Raw genomic sequence first — 22,290 nt, 5'->3', positions numbered from 1 at the left:
AACTCGTCGACCTTCTCCTTTGAGATACATTTTGAGGTATATCAGTTTCGTCTTGTCGCTGATATCCTTTCTGTTGTGAATTATTTTGGTGAACTGCTCGAAGAACGTTGGCCACGCCTTAGGACTTCCATTAAAGTAAGGAAGTGTCGGTTTCGGTCGCTTTGGAGTGTCTTCTTTTACGATTTGCAGTGCACTTATTTTCCGTTCCAGTTTTTTCGACACTGTGTACACTTTGAGTTTCAGTTCGTCTATGTACTCGATTTCGAAGGCAGGCCTTTCATATTTTACCTCCAAATCTTTCAGTGTTGACTGGACTTTCTTCCAGAGGAAATCTAGCGTATCTTTGTAGCTAACGATTTCATCCTGGTTGCTGAGCTCAATGTTGGGCAGCACCTCTTCAATGTGCAGCCGTACTCTTTGAGCTCTTTCGTCCACAAGGCTTACCAACTTCTCTATTGGGCTCGACCAACCAAATGAAAACATCTCTTGCTTTGATGTTTCTGGTCTCGTTTCCCAACTATAAAGTTGTTTTGTGTCTATGGCGTGGTCGGCAACTTCGACTTTCATGAACTCTTTATTGGTTCTGATTTCTGCCATTATGCCACCATATTAAATATTGATGGTTGACGACACAGTTGTTTGTTTATTGTAGATCCATTGGCTTATCCCGTTGGAGGTTTTTTTGTTTTGATCACCAGGTTGATCTTGCTGTGCCTCGACTCACAGCTTGGGTTGGAAAGCCAATGCACAAATCTATAATACTAGCACTTCACTTTGTACTAATCACAAACATTTTTCCTTGTGGATGAATTTGAAGTATTAAAAATACTTCATCTGGCTCGAAGGACCATGAACGAATACACTTGACTATGTTGGTGTTTAGTTTCGTATTGAATCTTTATTCAGCTGGGCCCGGGTTTTTATACCCAGACTCATGTATAATTTCAACCATTAAATCTAGTGCTTCTATTGCTGAGTGTGTAAGGCTCAGCATTGGTCTATTACATATTATTAACTTATCGCGTAGTTTGTAAGACTCCGCATTGGTTTATTAGCTATTATTATTTTATTGCAGAGTTTATAAGACTCCGCGTTGGCTTATTAGCTATTCTTATGCTATCGCTGAGTTTGTAATGCTCAGCGCTCGCCTCTTACGTATTCTAATCGCTAAGGGTCAGGGTCATAATTTATGCCCAGTTTGACAGTTCACACTTGAAACATGTGTTATTTATTTTATGCTAGCTGTCGAGTGCATAGCGCGTACTTTCCCCTACTTATCATATTTTTATGTTCATGCATGTGCATGAACAAAAGCAGTTTTGAACAGCTTGCCCAATGAATGATGTTCGTGAAGCATTTGCTGCAAATTTTGGAGAATTGCTCTTTTCATAGCTGTGTTGATTTCTTGACGCCGGTCAAGTTGTTCTTCCATATTGCCCATGAAGTATATTTGTAATAGGTTGCAATGATCCAATGCGATGGGAAATCTGGCCTTGAATCTTTAAATGCAAAGCCATAGTTATAGTTAGATTTACAAACACTTTTTACAGAAATCTAACAAACTACATTATTCCAAAAAATTTTTTTTTTATTTTATTTTTTTTTTTGAATAATGTAGTTTGTTAGATTTCTGTAAAAAAAAAAATGGAATAATGTAGTTTGTTAGATTTTTGTAAAAAGTGTTTGTAAATCTAACTATACCTATGGCTTTGAATTTAAATATTCAAGGCCAGATTTCCCATCGCATTGGATCATTGCAACCTATTGAAGATGCACAGCACAAATTCTTGCAGCACAAATTCTTGCATGCCAAGAGATGACACAAAAAAAGTTATCACTCTTAATTTAGTAGAGAGTAGCTGTAAGAGTAGTAAACCTATTAGGGGTTCTAAAATACAATTTTTACGATCAATAAATTACAGGGCCAATCTTTGACTATTTGTGGCCTCAATCTAGAAAATGCGTGTTTTTCTCATGGTCCATTGTACGTGGCATGCTCACGTGTTGGCAAACCATCCGCATTATTTGTTCTTGCACCTGACCAAAAAACGAAGAATGTCGTTTACCACAAGGTGCTTGAATGAAAATCCGATTAATAAATTAATCAGAGTGTATCCCAACCTGAACAACATAGCTGTCAACAATTTTTTACCTAGAAATAATGGATAGGGCAATGCAACGTTTGCCGGGCCAGCTAGTATATAATAATAATCAAAATTGTATAAATTATATATGTACATATGTAATTTGAAGATCGTAGCTGCAATAATGCAATGACGATAGCAATAGCTATCGATGATTTTCCGATTTTAATGGGATCATGCCCTGTTTTTTGTTGCGCACTAGACTTGAAAATTGCACTAGATGTATACTCTGGTTGACAGCTGTGAATGAGTCTTCTGCAATCGGTATCGCCTGACTGCAAAGTTCTTACTTGTTTATTTTATTATTTGTTAGGTCGATTTGGGCGTTGACCTGCTTTAACAGATCAAGGCCACTGATGCCATCGAAATCTTTTAGTGATTCGAGCATGAAGAAAAATGATTTGACTTTGAAAAGTTGTATGAGACACTTATGCTGGATTTTTGTGTGTCCATGGATTGACCTAACCTTGAATAGGTTGTTGACTGGCACCCAATGTGCCAGTTCAGGAAGGGGTTTAATATAATTCTTGGACGCTCCTGTGTCGATTAAGAGCCTAATAGTGCGCCCTACTATCGTACGCTCTATGTACGGGAGCAGGGAGTTTCCCCTAAAAAATTGCAACTTCTTGCTCCTGACAAGTCGTCCTCCACTGCCTCTGCCTCATGTTGTGAATAGGATCCGTAGTCGTCAGTATTGTCTTGTTGGGGCAAATGATTGACGTTTTGAGTGGGTTGCCTAAAACGCGAGGAAGAATCAACTTCCATTGGTTCAGGTCCGCGGTTCTGTGCTTTTTATACTCATTCACGAAAGTGAATTAGTATATTGGTTTTTTGGAATGTCCGTATTGCTGTCCGTCCGTCTGTCCGTATGAACGCAATCTTTTTCGGCGCTATTGAAGCTAGAGACTTGAAATTTGGAACACATATTCGTGTATATCTCCGATTTATAAAGTGTTAAAATTTTCCCGATCCGCCCTCTAGGGGCGTGGCAAATCGGAAAATGCATTTTCCGATATACCAGAAATCATGTTTGTTGAAGAGCTAGAAATCTGAAATTTGATGTGTAGGTCGGCGTCGACGACCCTAGATCACGAGCTATGGCGGATATATCTCCGCCCATTGGGGGCTTGGCAAATCGGATACGACTATATCTTCAAGTGTTTTACAGCTAGAGAGCTGAAATTTTGCACGTCAGCTAATGTTATGATTCTATAAAGTCTAAAGATAAAATTATAAGTCTACACTCATTAGGTGCGTGCAAATCGGACCTGAAGATATAGTGACTTTTTATGTTCTGCTATATTTTGGGCACTATTATTGCCAGAGATACCTAGAAGCTTCAAATTTAGATAGTTAAGTTACCAGTAACCTTCTCTATCGATGACCCAAAAATCATTTTTACGCCTCTTTAGGGGCGTGGCATATCGAAAAATTATGCTGTTCGAATTAATAGTGGTTTGGGCTCGTACATATACCTTATGGGGTCTGCCACGCCTCCTTCTGCCTGTTACATACATTCAACAAAAACATTATACCCTGATTTCCCATTTTCAATGTGTTCAGGGGTAATATATAGATGGCAGCTCTACGTCAACTTCTGTTGACCGTCCTATGGGGAGATCGTAGGATTAGATCCCTTGGCTGCCTTCTGTTGAGCTTCCTAGTGTGAGGCGGCTCGCCGATCACCGGCTCATAAAATTAACCGATAAGGGAAAATAGATTTTTGAGTTGAATTAATTAATATGAAACATAAAATATTAAATTGGATTTATAGATTTTTTAAGTTGAATTAGTTAAGGTTAAGGTTAAGATGTAGGTATAGTAATTAGAGTTTAAGTTAATCAATTGAGTAGTATTAGTGTTTATTTAAGTTTTCATTTAAAAAAGCCGCCCAAAGCGTAAATGATCTATCGGCGATCGGCGGCGCGACCCTGCGTGGAAAGTTGCGTCGCCGACGTCGAGCGTTTTGGGCGAGCAGGAGCGAAAATCGTCGGACGATGAGTAGAAGTGAATTCAAATTGTGCGATTAGTTTTTAAAAGAGCGGTTAGTTTTTAAAAGAGGTTAAGTGATTTGTGAAAATAAACGGCAATTGGCAACTGGAACGAGAAAAGTTAATCTATTGGGAAAAGCGGCGAAAGCAATTACGAAAGATTGGCAGAGGATCCGACGGCGGGCGGACGACATAACGGAGGATAAGGTTTGGTAAGAGTTACACGTGAGTGGCGGTTCCTTTTTAATTTCCCCCCTCTTTTCCCCATCGCCTACCATAACGGTTAATCATCCCCCCCCTGGTGTCACACGTATATACAAATAAATTTCTTGTGAGATAACCCTGGGCAGACTGAGTCTGCCCCAGCTGTGAATTTACAAGTGGCGCCCGAGCAGGGACCCAGGGCGGTGCGCGGTGCGTCTAATGGCCGACAGTTAGAGGTCGAAAATTGCGAAATTTTAACATATATGCATATATATATGGATATATATATGGGTTAATTGTGCGATTTAATGCGCGAGGATCAGTGTGTGTATATATATAAATGAGTATAAGTGCGCATATACATATACGAGGATAGGTGTATATAATGTTCAAGGGCAGGTATATATATATGGATATATATATATATATAAGTTAACACCAGTCAATGCATAGCACTTCTTCTTCTCCCCTAACATCAACTTGGCGCCTCTGCTTCCCAACATGTCTCGGCAGCGGCAGCGGCCGTTGCCGCCCTGCTGCTGCGACGTCGATGTCGACCTGGAAAACGAAAAGGAAGAGAAGACGCCGCCTGACGAAGGGCAGTCGATGGCTGGCAGCTGAACTCGACGAGACGATACTTTTAACAAATACTAACCATTGCGAAATTATAACGATTTAAATCGAACTATTCCGAGATTGTTTTTCTTTTGGTTTATCCGAATCTGGGAAACTAAATAACGATAAGTATAACCCTTGGACGTGGACGCCACTAGAGTAACAAGGCGTCACGATCGTTAACTGGCGCCCGAGCAGGGACCACTTCGTTTATAAAATTGTGCGGATAAAAAATAGAAATATAGTGCCACGAGTATTCCCTAAATAAAAAATAAAATAATACGTGAAATTTTTTTCAGTTGTTGCGCGCAAAATAATCAAATATAAGTGACTAAAAATAAAAAATACGTAAATAAAAAATTAAGATAATAATTATAATTTTAATATGATTAAATAATATGCAATGATACGGAAGTTTTGAAGAATTTTTTTTTAAAATCTTTTTCGTCGGTATTGCGCGAGTTACATATGTCTAGGCACCCGTCCATGTTCCCCCCAAAAGCAGACGCGTCTTGCCTTATAAGCAAGTACTCGACTATTTTGCAGCGGCGACACTGACAGAGAAACTACCAAGAATTAGAATATAAACAGTTCTTGGAATCCTGTCAGCAGCGACGCAGACAACGAAACGACGGCGGCAAGTGATGCAAAAGCAGAGCTTGCAGTCAGTTCTATTTTTGACAATCAGTCGACTAGTCGAACAAAAACAGAGCTAATCAACCATAGCTCGCAAATAACTGTTAACACTTTTTCGTTGTCTGCAAAAAAGTGTCTTTCACTGACACAGTCAAAAAAACTCAGACAGAAACTGTTTTTGTCGCGTCTGGCTTAGCTCTCTCGCGCTCTGAGGGAGACAGTTGTTTCTGTTTTCGTTTCCTCAAGTCAAACACTGATCGTTTGCTTGAGTTAAAGAAGTAACGGTAAGTTGCGTTTGTATGGGTAATCACGCGCGATTGCTGCGTTCTTTTTGTATGTATGTATGCGTGTATTTACATGCACACGAAGGCAAAAACATTTTCTGCTGAGTTTTTTAGTTGAGAGGCTTTTTTTTGCTGAGAGGCTTTGTGTGAGGGAAAATCGTGTTAGTTTTACGCGACACTCATGTGAGAGCGTCACACGAATGAGTGATCGCATTGCGTCTGAGCGAAACAGATGCTAAAGAAAACAGACAGTGACGCTCAGAGGGAGACGTGTCTGCACAATTTTTTTTGGTTATGATGCGAGAAAGAGAATAAACGAAAAAATGCTCAACTCTCATTTGCAAGCTCTGTAATCAACTTAAAATAAAAAAGCCATAGACACCATAACTCGCGCGAATCAAAATAATAAAAATAAAAGTACTAAAAAAATAGTAATAATAATAATTAATTAAATATGATACGACACAACGCAATGAGAAAAAATTTCACTCAATAATACAGGAAACTTTGTGTTCAAGAATTAAAGGAATTTGTGCGTGTGCTAATAATATAAGAAAAAGTCTGTGGAAAATGTGTACGTAATCTCTATGTTAAGAGATGCGTGGGTTTGACTCCCTTCGCAGACCAAATAAAGAAATAAAAAGTTGAAAAAGCCGACGGCAAATTTTTAGTGGGCAGTGCACTTGTGATGTGTGATGTCGGGGTTCGACTCCCTGCCGTGCGGTGATATTCAATTTGAATTATTAAAAACTAGTTGTCCCGGCGAACTTCGTACCGCCTAACAGTCTCTATATATATAAAACAAAGTAGAGTTTGTTACAAAACTTATAATTCGAGATCTGCTGCACCAATTTTCATGGTTTTTGATTTGTTGGATTTGTCTCTGCCCCGAATTGGAAACAGGCATTGTATTTTTGAGTGCTCGCTAGAAAAGTAGGGAACGCAATGGCTCTGGTGGCGGGACCACTAATGGCAATGTCACTTTACCACTAAGGCACCACAAACCGGGCGTTTCACCAGCAAACTTCAAGGCGTCACAATGCTGGCAAACAACGTCCATTGGACCAATGCAAACTAAACGATTCAAGCTATAGTCAATGGTGCAATCATATCGAAACGCTTCTCGATTCAAATCAATCCTTGAACCATTTCTTATTGCCATTTCACGGGCTGCCTCTATTTGAGAAGCACGAATTAAGGCCCTTCTTTGCTGGGTACTAACGCGGAGCCTTTCTCGGGCGATTTCTCGCTCTTCGTCAGATAATTGACTCGCGATATTCCGTTGCCTAATTGCATTATGGGTCCGCCGGGAAAGATTAGATCTTCTAGGACGCGGCATTTTTATTAATAGTAATACTGCCCTCGCACAAAACCATATAAAACAAGTAAGAAAGCTCTAGTCGAGACTGCTCGACTACGAGATCCCCTGAACCCTTGGAGCAATAGATATTTCAATAATTTTTCGCGTCTTTCAGCTTACACAAGAAACACGCACACACACACACGCACGTACGCACACACAAACATACATACACACACGCATACACACACACACGCATACACACACACATACACACACAAGCACGCACGCATAAACACGCATGGGCTGCAGTGTGCGCTTACTATGAGAACTTAATTGTTTAATAACTTTTTTTATGGACGTACGATCTTCATGAAACTTTTAGCTTACGATTATAACATGAATATGCATGTAATTGCCAATGCACAAGTCTCTAGTATTTGAAATACGCTTTTTACAAAAGTGATGGTGAGGGGGGTGAATTTAGAGGTGGGGGGGTAAATTTTAACAAAAACCGAAATTGTATAAATTGCATATAGGCATACATTAAAAATTTGGAGACTCTAGCAATAAAGGTGTAGAAGATATAATTTGATAACTGGTTTTCGATAAGGTTTTTTATCGATAAAAAAAGATCGGGATGAGGTATCGATTTTTAATGATAAACTTGATATGCGCTGTAATTACGAACATTTAAAAAAAAATTTGAAGTCTCTAGCTCTTATATCTTCTGAAATCGACGCGTTCATACATACGGACAGACGGACAGACAGACAGACGGACGGACGGACGGACAGACGGACAGACAGACGGACAGGGCCAAATCAACTCAGCTCGTCGCCCTGATCAGGAATATATATACTTTGTGGGGTCTGCCACGCCTCCTTCTGCCTGTTACATACATTTCAACAAAACCATTATACCCTGATTTCCCATTGAAAATGGGTTCAGGGTATAACAATCGAGAAATATAAATATAAATAATTTACACAAATTTATGTTTGTACGCACGCGCACAATTATCATTTATAAAGTTTAAAAGTCCAATAATAATAATTAACTTTTTTTTTTTTTTTGAATTTCGAATTTTGAATTTTGTATTTATTTTTGATTAGTCAGGTTTTAATCTTTTGACTTTTTTTTTAATTTTTGCAGATTTTTGATTTGAAATATTTATAAAGTTTAAAAGTCCAAAAATATAAAAAGCCAAAAATACACTTTTTAATAATTAACTTTTTTTTTTTTTTTTAATTTCGAATTTTGAATTTTATATTTCTTTTTTGAACAGTCAGGTTTTAATCTTTTGATTTTTTTGAATTTTTGCAGATTTTTTATTTGAAATATGTTTCTTTTTGATTTGGAAAAAAAATGTTTTTTTTTTTTTTTTAAGTCTTTTTTTTTTTTTTTTTTTGTTTAATAGTCTTTTTTTTTTTGTTGATTAGTCAGGTCTGCTCGAGGCTGTGCCGTAGACTGACTGACTACATTTGTTTATTTACTTCTATACAGGACCGAAACTGTCACTGTTGTCAAGGCTACTGAGTATAAATGGAAATTTGAATCTTTAGGGAAAAAACCGCGTTTTTCAAGTATTCGTCAAATTTTTTCAGTATTTTAAATTAGATCTACTGACCTACTCGTGGCGGAGACAAATCCAACAAATCAAAAACCATGAAAATTGGTCCAGCAGATCTCGAGTTATAAGTGCTAAGACACTTTTACACAACTCTCTTTTATATATATAGATGTTATATAAAATCATGCAGCTAAGGTCGGTGGCTAAAAAATATTGGTGGGCAGTGCATGTCAGGGGTCCGACTCCCCGCCACCCGACCCGAAACCGCTGATAATTTGCGCACATTTTATAATCGAAAGTGGTCTCAATTTTAATTTTAAGAGATAACCACTGTGGCAGCTTTGAACTGCAAGTGGCATTTTTAAAATTTTAAGAGATAACCACTGTGGCAGCTTCGACCTGCAAGTGGCATTTACAAGCACAAAAAGCAAAACAAAACGAAAAAGTAACATGCAGTGAGTGTGAGTGCAAGTGCGTTACTTGCTGATAGAGGTGTGTGGTTATGCACTGTGTTCCGTTGGAAAGGCCTTGCAATAAAAAATAAAAGACAAAATACAAATATTGCGTTCGGCTGCCCAACGGTTCGTGGAGTCGTTCTTACCCCAGTAGGCTGTAACAGGCTAAAAAGGATAATAAGGACCTCCCGTTAAGTGCAAATCAGCCCACACCTTGGCATACGATACGCTGCAACTCACGCCTGTGTGCAAAGAATTTTTTTTTTTTTCTTCTCTTCCTTCTTTGAAATAAAAATAAAAATTGAACATGACGACATGAAGATACAATATGACACTATAAAAAATACCCTATAAATTTACCCTATTAAAAAAAAAAATAAATAAAATAAAAATAAATAAAGATAAATACGATCAACCAAATAAAGGAAAAATGAAAAATTAGTTTTTTTCTGTTTCTCTTAATTGCAACATTTTTTTAATAGTTTACTAATTCAAGTTTTTATCCCCGACAGATTAAAGAAGTCAGCATACTCATACGCACAGTAGCGCACACACATTGAGAACACCAACTAACATTTATTCTGGATTAAAGAAGTCAGCACATTCATACGCACACTAACGCACACATATTGAGAGCATCAACTAACATTTATTCTGACATCCCATTAACTTAATTAATATACCTAATATCAGATATGGCGGACCACTAGCGACGTTGACACAGAGCAGGGATGGAGGGTGGATAGATATTTCAACCTGATCCACATGGTAATACTGGATGAAATTGTAGCGAGCATCGAGGCGACGAGAAATGAAGCACGAGAACTAAACGCAGGGCAAATCCGAGTCTTGACGTTGTATTACCCAGAACCACACGCCGCCAAACGCCTGCAACAATCACCGGTGACACGGAACCTCGTGTTGCACAGGCGAATGACATCACTCCGGTCACCCAGAAGGTTGTCTGATCTGCGGGACGCAGATACTTAAGGGGGGAGGAGTTAACACCAGTCAATGCATAGCACTTCCTCTTCTCCCCTAACATCAACTTGGCGCCTCTGCTTCCCAACATGTCTCGGCAGCGGCAGCGGCCGTTGCCGCCCTGCTGCTGCGACGTCGACGTCGACCTCGAAAACGAAAAGGAAGAGAAGACGCCGCCTGACGAAGGGCAGTCGATGGCTGGCAGCTGAACTCGACGATACGATACTTTTAACAAATACTAACAATTCATTGCGAAATTATAACGATTTAAATCGAACTATTCCGAGATTGTTTTTCTTTTGGTTTATCCGAATCTGGGAAACTAAATAACGATAAGTATAACCCTTGGACGTGGACGCCACTAGAGTAACAAGGCGTCACGATCGTTAACTTATATATATGTGCGATTTTATGCGCGAGAATAAAGGCGTGTACATATATAAATGAGTATAGGTGTATATATGCGAGAGCGAGCGCATATATACATGTAAGTATGAGAGAACGCATATATATGCGGGGACAAGGGCACATATATACGCGAGCGTTGGTGTGTGTGTATGATTGAGTCTTTGGGTGTGCGTTTATATGCGCGGTCATAGTCGCATATGTGCATATCGGCGAGCAGAAGTGTATATAAAGGAGTGGAAGTAATAGCGTATATACATATACACGATTATTAGGGTGTATATGTTAATGAATATCATCTGTTACAATGCGACACGATATATCGATAAACGTGTGTACCATATCTAGCTGATAGGTACCACCTCTAAGTTGTTAGTCACAAATAAACTTTTGCTACGAAAGCACACAAGCTCGGCCTTTATTTCTATATTTCAATTAGATAACTTCCAGCAACTCGGATAGAGAAGAGTCTCCATCCAACAGGTTATGAGCCCAGTTTGCGGATATCTATTTGAAATATAGTGTTAGTTTTTATACCCTGAACCCATTTTCAATGGGAAATCAGGGTATAATGGTTTTGTTGAAATGTATGTAACAGGCAGAAGGAGGCGTGGCAGACCCCACAAAGTATATATATTCTTGATCAGGGCGACAAGCTGAGTTGATTTGGCCCTGTCCATCTGTCCGTATGTATGAACGCGTCGATTTCAGAAGATATAAGAGCCGTAATTACAGCGCGCATTATCATTAAAAATCGATAACTCATCCCAATCTTTTTTTATCGATAAAAACCCTTATCGAAAACCAGTTATAAAATTATATATTCTACACCTTTATTGCTAGAGTCTCCAAATTTTTAATGTATGCTTACATGCAATTTATACAATTTCGGTTTTTGTTAAAATTTACCCCCCACCCTTAAATTCACCCCCTCACCCACACTTTTGTAAAAAGCGTATTTCAAATACTAGAGACTTGTGCTTTGGCAATTACATGCATATCCATGTTATAATCATAATCTGAAAGTTTCATGAAGATCGTACGTCCTCAAAAAAAGTTATTAAGCAATTAACTTCTCATAGTAAGCGCTCACTGCCGCCCATGCGTGTTTATGCTTGTGTGTGTATATGTATGTAAATGTTTGTGTATGTGTGTGTATGTGTTTGTGTATGTGTGTGTGTGTATGCGTTTGTGTGTGTATGCGTGTGTGTGTGTGTATGTGTGTCTGTATGCGTGTGTGTGTATGTATGCCTGTGTGTGCGTACGTGCGTGTGTGTGTGTGTGCGTGTTTCTTGTGTAAGCTGAAAGACGCGAAAAATTATTGAAATATCTATTGCTCCAAGGGTTCAGGGGATCTCGTAGTCGAGCAGTCTCGACTAGAGTCTTCTTACTTGTTTAAGTTGAATTAATTAAGGTTAAGGTTAAGATTTAGGTATGGTAATTAGAGTTTAAGTTAATCAATTGATACTACTCAATTGAGTGTTTATTTGAATTTTCATTTTAAAAAGCCGCCCAAAGCGTAAATGATCTATCGGCGATCGGTGGCGCGACCCTACGTGGAGAGTTTTGAGTGGAGAATTGCGTCGCCGACGTCGAGCGTTTTGGGCGAGCAAGAAAAAAGCGAGAGTTAGTCGGCGTTGAGGAGCGAAAATCGTCGGACGACGAGTAGTTGTAAATTCAAATTGTGCGATTAGTTTTTAAAAGAGCGGTTAGTTTTTTAAAAGAGGTTAAGTGATTTGTGAAAATAAACGGCAATTGGCAACTGGAACGAGAAAAGTTAATCTGTTGGGAAAAGCGGCGAAAGCAATTACGAAAGATTGGCAGAGGATCCGACGGCGGGCGGCCGACATAACGGAGGATAAGGTTTCGTAAGAGTTACACGTGAGTGGCGGTTCCTTTTTAATTTCCCCCCTCTTTTCCCCATCGCCTACCATAACGCTTAATCATCCCCCCCCTGGTGTATCACGTATATACAAATAAATTTCTTGTGAGATAACCCTGGGCAGACTGAGTCTGCCCCAGCTGTGAATTTACTACCTTACAATAGGAGTTAATTTTCTTGTTAGCATATTTGCTAGCCGGATTCTGTGCCGCTCCAATCTGTACCGACTCGAGTGCTGGTTTATTTCGTCAAAGACCGTGGAGAATTTCAGGTCACGATGCAATATGGTATTTCTTATTACCCATTCACAGCCGGTAACCAATCTCGTGATTTTATTCTGGGTGGCCTGAATTCGACGAATTTGGCTATCACAAGCCAGACCCCAGATTTGGCACCCATATCTCCATATTGGCGCAATAATCTGATTATAAATGTTTACCTTATTAGTAAGTGACAATTTACTGCGCGAGCAGAGGAGTCAATAGTGCTCCTTCACAGCCGCACGTAAGCGCATTGTAAGCGCCGTGACGTGCTTGGAGAAGGTGAGTCTCCGATCCAGTATTATTCCGAGGTACTTAGCATCATGCGCCTGCGGCACTGGATCTCCCTCCAAGAGCACGGGTGGCGGCGTTCTGCGCCTCAGCGTTTAGCTAACATTGACTATTTGCTGCTGTTGATGGCAATATGCCATCGCCTTGCCCAGCCCGCAAATTTTGTCGCCAAGTCTTTGATGCCGTCAGCAGCATCGTACTCACATCGGGACCTATATGTGATGCATATGTCATCTGCGAAGGTGGCCAACATTGATGATCAGGCTGTGGCATGTCGTGGCTGTACAGGCAGCATAAGAGGGGGCCAAGGACACTACCGCGTGGTACTCCAGCTGCCACATCATTCTCAGTGGATAGCGCCGTATGAAAGCGTACCGCATATCGCCTTCCTTCGAGGTACGACCTGAGCAGTCCGAAATATGGCGCAGGGAGAGCCCGTTTGATTTTCAGCAGCATTCCGGCATGGCACACTCAATCGAACGACTCGCGGATGTCCAGATAGAGTGCATTGCAGTACTCCTTGTTGTCGTACGCCGTTAGTATTTGGTCGACAGCTCTATGAAACTGCTCTACTGTGCTGTGACCTGCACGGAAACCAAATTGGTGCTCCGGGATAATTCCTCGAGCTTCCATAATCCTTACCAGCCGGACGGCAATAAGTCTTTCCAGCACTTTCGATACTGAAGGGAGGAGACTTATCGGTCTGAAAGAAAATGGTTCTCCTTCCGGCTTGCCCAGCTTGTGGATCATTGTGATTAATCCAAGCTTCTACTGAGGAGGGAAGTATTACAACCTTACTATAGCATTGAACACCAACGCTATGAAGCAAACCGCATGTCAAGGCAGAGTGGCATTGCAATGGCATCGTGTCCCGGCGCTCTATTTGTGTTCAGACTAGCAATAACTTCAACTGCCTCACTTGGGTCGAGTGGCTTAATAGGTAGATCCATTTGAATCGCTTGATTCAGCTGGTCCTCAGTATCCTGGACCTCTTGAAGGTTGGCCAGAAGAAATGGCTAGAAACGCTCAGCAAAGTGACTGGCAAACACCTCTGCTTGCTCCAAGTCCGTCCGGCACCATGTTCCGTTCCCGTTAGCCGTCATTAGACCTCATCTTTTCGGCAATAAGCAGCAGAATTTCTCTGGTTACCGGAATCCTGTCAAATCCTTGGTTTCGTCCTAGGATAGCATAAAGCAGACGCATCCAGCGTAATTATGAGGGATAGGTGACCAGAGCTGAGATCAACGACCGCTCTAATGTCAGCGAGGATGCTCAGCAATCCGTTAGTCAGAGCAAAATCGATGTAGCCTGGTGAGCCTCTGCTGCTGTACGGATACCTCGTTGGTCCCCCTGTTGCCAGTGCGCTAAGGACTAAAATTGTGCTGAGAAAACAAAATCAATTTTTTTATTATTCTCGATAACAAAGCAATCGGATGAGTTATCGAAAAATATGATAACCTTTTACTGCGTATGGTATACACAAGTCTACATGCAAAATTTCTCTAGCTCTTATAACTTCTGAGATCGACGCACTAATACGGACGGAGGGACGGACAGGGCTATATCGACTCAGCTCGTCGTCCTGATCAAGAAAATATACACTTTATGGGGTCTGCGATGATTCCTTCTGCCTGTTACATACTTTTCATAAAATCACTCCAGTATAAAGTAAGAAAGCTCAAGTCGTGACTGCTCGACTAGGAGATCCCCTGAACATTTCGAGCAACTGATATTTCAATAATTATTCGCACTTTCATACACACACATCCATACGCACGCACGCATAAACACGCATTGGCTGCAGTGATGGCTTACTTAACTTAATTATTTAATAACTTTTTTTTGTCGATTGACGATCTTCATGAAGATGATTATAACATGGATATGCATGCATTTGCCAAAGCACAAGTCTCTAGCATTTGAAATACCCCTTTTACAAAGGTGTTGGTGAGGGAGTGAAAATAGGAGTGGGGGTAAATTTTAACAAAAATCGAAATTGTATAAAATGCATCTATATCTACATTGGACACTCTAGCCTTAAAGATGTAGGAGATATTATTTTATAACTGATTTTCTAATAGGTTTTTTATTGATAACAAAATAACGGGATGAGTTATCGATTTTTGGAGATCAACTCGATATCCGCGCTATATACACGGACACTTAACAAAAATTTGAAGTCTCTAGCTCTTATATCTTCTGAAATCGACGCGTTCATACATACGGACAGACAGATGGACAGGGCAAAATCGACTCAGCTCGTCGCACTGATGAAGAATATATATGCTTTGTGGGGTCTGCCACGCCTCCATCTACCTGTTACATATATTTCATCAAAACCATTATACCCTGATTACCCATTTTTAAAGTATCCAAATCTTAAATGTAGATTCATATGTACTTTATAGAATTTCGATTTTTGTTATAATTCATCCCCCCCACCCTTATGTCCTCCCCCTCACCCACATATTTGTAAAAGATGTATTTCAAATACTGCTGGGGCAAGTGCATGCATTTCATTGTTATAATCATGATCTGAAAGTTTAATGAAGACAGTCTACCCACAAGAAAAGTAATTAAACAATTAAGTTCTCCAAGTAAGCGCACACTGCAGCCCGTGGGTGCTTGTGTGTTATGTGTGTGTGTGTGTGTGCGTGTGTGTGTGTACATACATTTGAAAATTATGATTATGTTCTGAAAGTTTCATTAAGATTGTACGTCTAGAAATTAAATTATTCAACAAATAAATTCTAATAATGTTGCCCACACTGCAGCGCAGCCTAAGCGCAGTCGCTGCTTACTGCGCAGCTAGCAAAGAGCGTTCTATTACGTGCGTGTGCATGTATGTGTGCAGAAAAGAAGTGCAGAGTGATTAGAATATCAGATTAGAGGGTTCAGGGTATCGAGCAGTCTCGACTAGAGTCTTCTTACTTGTTTTATATTCGTTTATTAACAGCTTTTACAATATGATTTTAGGTGTGTTTAGGTGGCTAAGGGTAGCGCACGATGTGTGCGGGACGGCCGTAAAGCATTGCTTCGCAAGCACATTTCACTCCCTTCGCCTGGGACAGCTTGTCTTCGCTCGATTCTGCGAAGCTCCATCAAAATTGTGACCGCGAAGGTGCTTATAAGTTTTCAAGCTGCCTCCGATTCAAGCATAACGTTGACCATGTTGTCCGCTCTAAGGGAGCGGCCCACTGCTTTTTCCAGACAACGCCTCTCCTCTAGGAAGTGTCCACATTCGAATAAGACGTGGTACTCCGTACTCGTACTCCACCAGACCTCGTCCGCATCAAGAGCATTCGTCAGTTTCTTCGTGGCCAAAGCGCGGTGGCGCAAATGCCCCGGCTGTAGCTCGGTGTTGCCATCGCTCTTGCCCATATTGGCGCAGCATAGAGGATGATGGACGCTCATTAGAAGGAGACGTCGCTGCTGTTTTGGTCCCCCCGTGTTAAGCATAATTCTTGAGAGAGCTCTACAAGAATCAGCTGCCTTTTTATGCACATATTCTAGGTGCTCGCGGAAAGTTAATCTTGTGTCTATCATGACACCAAGATATTTTATCGCCCTCTCTGATGCAATGGTGACGCTGCCGATCTTTATATTGGCAGTTTCCACTCTTTTGCGACTGATGATTAGGACGACTTTGGTTTTGTGTGCCGCTAGCTCGAGCCCAGGTCCTGTTAACCAGTTTCGTATGCGATTGATACTTTCGCTGCACATATCCTCAGTATCTTTAAGCTCCTTGCCTATGACGACGACAGCTACATCATCAGCAAAGCCAATGGTGTGCACACTTGCTGGAAGTTCCAAGCGCAATACGCCTTCGTACATAATATTCCATAGGAGAGGCCCCAGCACTCAGCCTTGGGGTACTCCAGCTGACACTTTATGAGTTTGGGGGCCCTCACTCGTGTAGTATACCAGTGTTCTTCCTCTGAAGTAACTCTTTATTATCTCTTTTAGATATTTAGGGATATTATATTGTGATAGTGCATCCAGTATCGTATCTCAACTAGCTGTGTTAAAGGCATTCTTTACATCCAGGGTCGCGATGATGCAGTATTGCTTCGTCCCGTGCCTCCATCTGGTGCCTTGGATGGCGGAAGTTGCCAGGCCAGCAACTTTTTCTAGCGCATCTGTTGTTGACCGAGCCTTCCGGTAGCAGCCTCGGACACAGGGGCATGAATGGAGCTTAATCGTCCTGGAAAGAACGTTTCTACAATTGATTTAAGCTCCAAGCGATCCGTAGGCTGCACCTGTCTACCTGAGTATAGTCTTTTAACTACTATCTTATATGAGTTAAAGTCTCCTGTTATAATGGCCTTCCGGCCTCTAGCATCCTCGGCAAGCTCGTCAAGTACCGTTGTAAATTCACTGAGCTGCATGCTGGGGGCCAGGTAGCAGCTGTAGAGCCATAAGTTACCATATCGGCCACGTACGAACCCATTGAATGACTTAACATTCGAAAGTACATTCGTTGAGTTGCCACATACCCACAACACAGCTTTGCCATTGGCGTCTGTTGACCATGTCCTATGGCAGGTGGCTACGTCAATGCATTTTTCTCTTATGGTCTGCTCTAGTAGATTTTGGGCAGCAACACAGTGATTTAATGTTAGGTTGCTGTCTTTGCTAAGACTCAGCAACTCACCAAAGTTAGTGAGCAGCTGATTGTCCGCTGCAATTTCCAGCACTACTAACAGCTGTTAGAGTGAATGCACCTGATTTTTATTATTTGCGCAAGTGTGGATTCTACCTCCGGGGTACTCCACGAACCGCCGCGCAGTAAGTCTCTGGTAGCTTTCGAGGTCGCTGGGTACGTTGTGCCCACAGCATACACGTTTTGTTTAGATATTTCCACTTTTGCAGGGAATAACTAAGAACAAGCTATAGTCAACGATGAATCACAATAACATCGACCGTACGAAAACGCAACGCGAACTCCGGGGTGTATGCGTGTGTGTGTTTGTGTGTGTGCGTGTCTCTTGTGTAAGCAGAAAGACGCGAAAAATGATTGAAATAGCTATTGCTCGAAAGGCTCAGAGTCTCGACTGGAGCATACTTAATTGTTATTTTTAGAGAGTTTGATTTAGTAGTTTCTATATTATTCCCAATTGTTAGTAGTCAGTTAAGTTTTTAATAACTTGTCATTTGCTAGCAATCTAGTTATACCCTGAACCCATTGAAAATGGGAAATCAGGGTATAATGGTTTTGTTGAAATGTAAGTTAAGAATTTCGACAATCTAAGGAGGCTGGAGAGTCCAGTTAGACATTCAAGGGGAGAACCTAACCAGTTGAACAGATTTAGTTCAGTTTATATTCGGACTAGAGAGAGTTTAGACCTATTGTTCCAAATTATATAAAATATATTATTTCATTGAACACAAAGTTGTTATATATTCACAAGAACCCAACACAGCGTCCCCCAATCACTAGTACTCTAGTATGGGAGCGCTTAACTGGCGCCCGAGCAGGGACCCACATTCTTCACGGAAATAAAGGGAAATGGTGACGTGTCAATAATTCTATAAAAATAACTTATTAAAAAAGCAAGTACAAATAAATTGTTCCAATCCAATTGGGCAATTGTTGGCAAAATTACGAAGTACTTCTGCGATTTGCAAAGTAATGGGGTGAAAATCCTTGCCATAACATAATACAATAAATAATAACATAATTTCTAGCAAGTGTTGGTGCACTAGATAATTCTATAACATAAAAGAAATCGTGGCTAAATGGTGGTATTAGCAATACCTAGGTTCAAATCCGTGCCGAGACGAGTCTTAAAACAAAAATACAAGAAATTTGCAGGCATAATGGTGGTACGAGATTGATTCTCGTATCGAGGTTCAAATCCTTGCCGTAAGACAAATGTCATAAAAAATAAACGTCACAATTTCCACCTGTGTTGAATGATGGGTTTCCGTATAAATTAAAAGAAACCTAGTGGTCAAAGTTAAGTTTAAAGCACTAACTATATAGCAAAACAAGTAAGAACGTTGCAGTCGGGCATTACCGACTGCGGAATACTCATTCACATCCCATCAACAATTTAGTAGTTAAGTTTCGCTCTAATACTGTAGAATATACAGGTTTTTCCGATTTGCCACGCCCCAACTGGGCGTAGACACCTCATTTTTGGTCAGTTTTTAGAAAGAGATAATGCAAAGTTTGAATGCTTAACCTCAAAAAATGTGAAAATTACAGGGTATTTTCCGATATGCCACGCCCCTAAAGAGGCGTAAAAATTATTTTTGGGGAATCGATAGAGGAGGCTACCAGTAACTCAACTATCTAAATTTAAAGCTTCCTGCTATTATACTTTAGGAGATATAAACTTTTGTGGTTTGCCACGCCCCCTGTGGGCGGACATATATCCGACAAAACTTTTTGGTCTTGGGTGATCAGTCCGAGTATATATACAAAATTTGAGGTCTCTACCATCAATAGTGTCCAAAATATAGGAAAATTTAAAAAATCACTATATCTTCAGGTCCGATATGCCACGCCCCCAATGGGCATAGACTTATAATTTTATCTTTAGACTTTATAGAATCATACCATTAGCTGACGTGCAAAATTTCAGCATTCTAGGTTTACAACTTTAGGAGATACAGTTTTATCCGATTTGCCAAGCCCCCAATGGGCGTAGATATATCCGCCATAGCTCGTGATCTTGGGTGGTCAACGCAGACCAAGATACCAAATTTCAGTTTCTAGCTCTTTAACTAACATGATTTCTGGTATATCGGAAAATGCATTTTCCGATTTGCCACGCCCCTAGTGGGCGGATCGGGAAAATTTTAACACTTTATAAATCGGAGATACACACGAGTATGTGTTCCAAATTTCAAGACTCTAGCTTCAATAGCGCCGAAATAGATTGCGTTCATACGGACAGACGGACAGACGCACGGACGGACAGACGGACAGACGGACGGACAGCAAGACGGACATTGCACAAAACCAATATACTGATTCACTTTCGTGAATGAGTATAATTAAAAGGCGGTTGTCTGGAAATCTCTAATCAACAAGCAAAGCATAAATATGCAAAAATAAAAACATGAATTGCAGAGACCTTCTATTCGATCGTGGAATAACCCTTACCCTAGTAGGTCTTAGAACCAAAGAGGAATACTTTGGGCTTCCCTTTCGGAAGAAAATAAGTCTGGCAACAATATATAAAAGAAAAAAGTAAAATAAATAAATAAATGAAACGAAAGCAAGAGAGAGACCAGATGATTGTGGAACCACCCTCACCTAAGTAGGTCTTACACCAAAAAGGATCCTGAGGGCTTCCCAAGCCATATAAAATAATAAAAACTGTTTGCCGGTTCGGTAACAAAAGATAATACAGCTAGTAATTGGTAATTCAGTAATTCTATAACAGACAACGCAATAACACACGTGGTAACACACACACGTAATTCAATACAATTAGTAAATCAATGAAATAATATAAGAGAAATAATATTCACGTCAACTATTTAAAAATATATATTTATCTCCACAGGAAGCAATTCTACGAGACGATTATTAATATTTTCTTATCTCCACTGGAAACGGTAAATAGCAGCAGCTTGGAAACAATGAAAAGCTGATTTAATGTAGAAAATTAGATCGATAACATAGTAGGCATCGAATTGAATAGTAAGTAAGTTTTCCGACATTGAAATAATTTAGTTCACTTTTGCACCGAGCTCAAGCCGTAAATAAAACGAAAAATTTTGAAAAAATTTACAAATTATAAAAGAATTCCAAAAAAAAAAAAAAATTTTAAAGAAATCCTACAAAAAGTTTAAAAATTAAAAAAAAAAAAAAGTAATCAAATAAAAATAATTTAATAATAAAAATAATAATAATAAAAATAAGAATAACAAGTAAGAACGTTGCAGTCGGGCGTTACCGACTGCGGAATACTCATTCACATCCCATCAACAATTTAGTAGCTAAGTTTCGCTCTAATACTGTAGAATATACAGGTTTTTCCGATTTGCCACGCCCCAACTGGGCGTAGACACTTCATTTTTGGTCAGTTTTTAGAAAGAGATAACGGTACCCTAACTGCAAAGTTTGAATGCTTAACCTCAAAAAATGTGAAAATTACAGGGTATTTTTCGATATGCCACGCCCCTAAAGAGGCGTAAAAATTATTTTCGGGGAATCGATAGAGGAGGCTACCAGTAACTCAACTATCCAAATTTAAAGCTTCTAGCTATTATACTTTAGGAGATATAAACTTTTGCGGTTTGCCACGCCCCCTGTGGGCGGACGTATATCCGACAAAACTTTTTGGTCTTGGGTGATCAGTCCGAGTATATATACAAAATTTGAGGTCTCTGCCATCAATAGTGTCCTAAATATAGCAGAATTTAAAAAATCACTATATCTTCAGGTCCGATTTGCCACGCCCCTAATGGGCGTGGACATATATTTTTGTCATTAGACTCTATAGAACCATAACATTAGCTGACGTGGAAAATTTCAGCGCTCTACCTGTAAAACTCTTGGAGATACCGTTTTATCCGATTTGCCACGCCCCCAATAAGCGTAGATATATCCGCCAAAGCTGGTGATCTTGGGTGGTCAATGCGCATCTATATTCCATCTATATTTATATATATATATTTCAGCTGTCTAGCTCTTCAACTAACATGATTTCTGGTATATCGGAAAGTGCATTTTCCGATTTGCCACGCCCCTAGTGGGCGGATCGGGAAAATTTTAACACTTTATAAATCGGAGATATACACGAGTATGTGTTCCAAATTTCAAGACTCTAGCTTCAATAGCGCCGAAATAGATTGCGTTCATACGGACAGACGGACAGACGGACGGACGGACAGACGGACAGCAAGACGGACATTGCACAAAACCAATATACTGATTCACTTTCGTGAATGAGTATAATTAACGGATAACAAGTAATATGAAAAATATTAATGGAACGTTGCAAGGGCTGAGCGCGGCAATAACTGTGTTAGCCGATCAATTTTTGAGTCTTAAGGAAAATTTGAAGCAATTGAATAGGAAAGTGGATCGTTTGGAAAAGGAGGATACTAATCAGTCTCTCATAGAGGAACAAACCTCACTGGCCCGTCCACGTTCGAGGCTTGAATTAAATGAAATTTCGTCATTGCCGGACTGTGTTAAAGTGTTGCCCACATTTGAGGGAAACCCTTCACAATATGCCTCGTGGGTAAACAGGATCGAGTCCGTACTTGAAGATTATTCTATTATCAAGGAAAGACCTCTACATCGC

General features: G+C 40.2%; 1 long non-coding RNA gene across 1 annotated transcript; it reads left to right on the top strand.

The window, feature by feature from the left end:
- Positions 1-18,429: 18,429 nt before the first annotated feature.
- LOC122757393 lies at positions 18,430-18,938 on the top strand. Its single transcript, XR_006357418.1, has 2 exons — positions 18,430-18,650; positions 18,710-18,938. It is a non-coding gene; the product is annotated as an uncharacterized LOC122757393 (long non-coding RNA).
- Positions 18,939-22,290: the final 3,352 nt, after the last annotated feature.

The sequence above is a fragment of the Drosophila mojavensis genome, unplaced genomic scaffold (genome assembly GCF_018153725.1).
Source record: "Drosophila mojavensis isolate 15081-1352.22 unplaced genomic scaffold, ASM1815372v1 contig_72, whole genome shotgun sequence".
In the NCBI taxonomy this organism is placed as follows: Eukaryota; Metazoa; Arthropoda; class Insecta; order Diptera; family Drosophilidae; genus Drosophila; species Drosophila mojavensis.
This window is presented reverse-complemented; position numbering and strand designations above follow the sequence as displayed.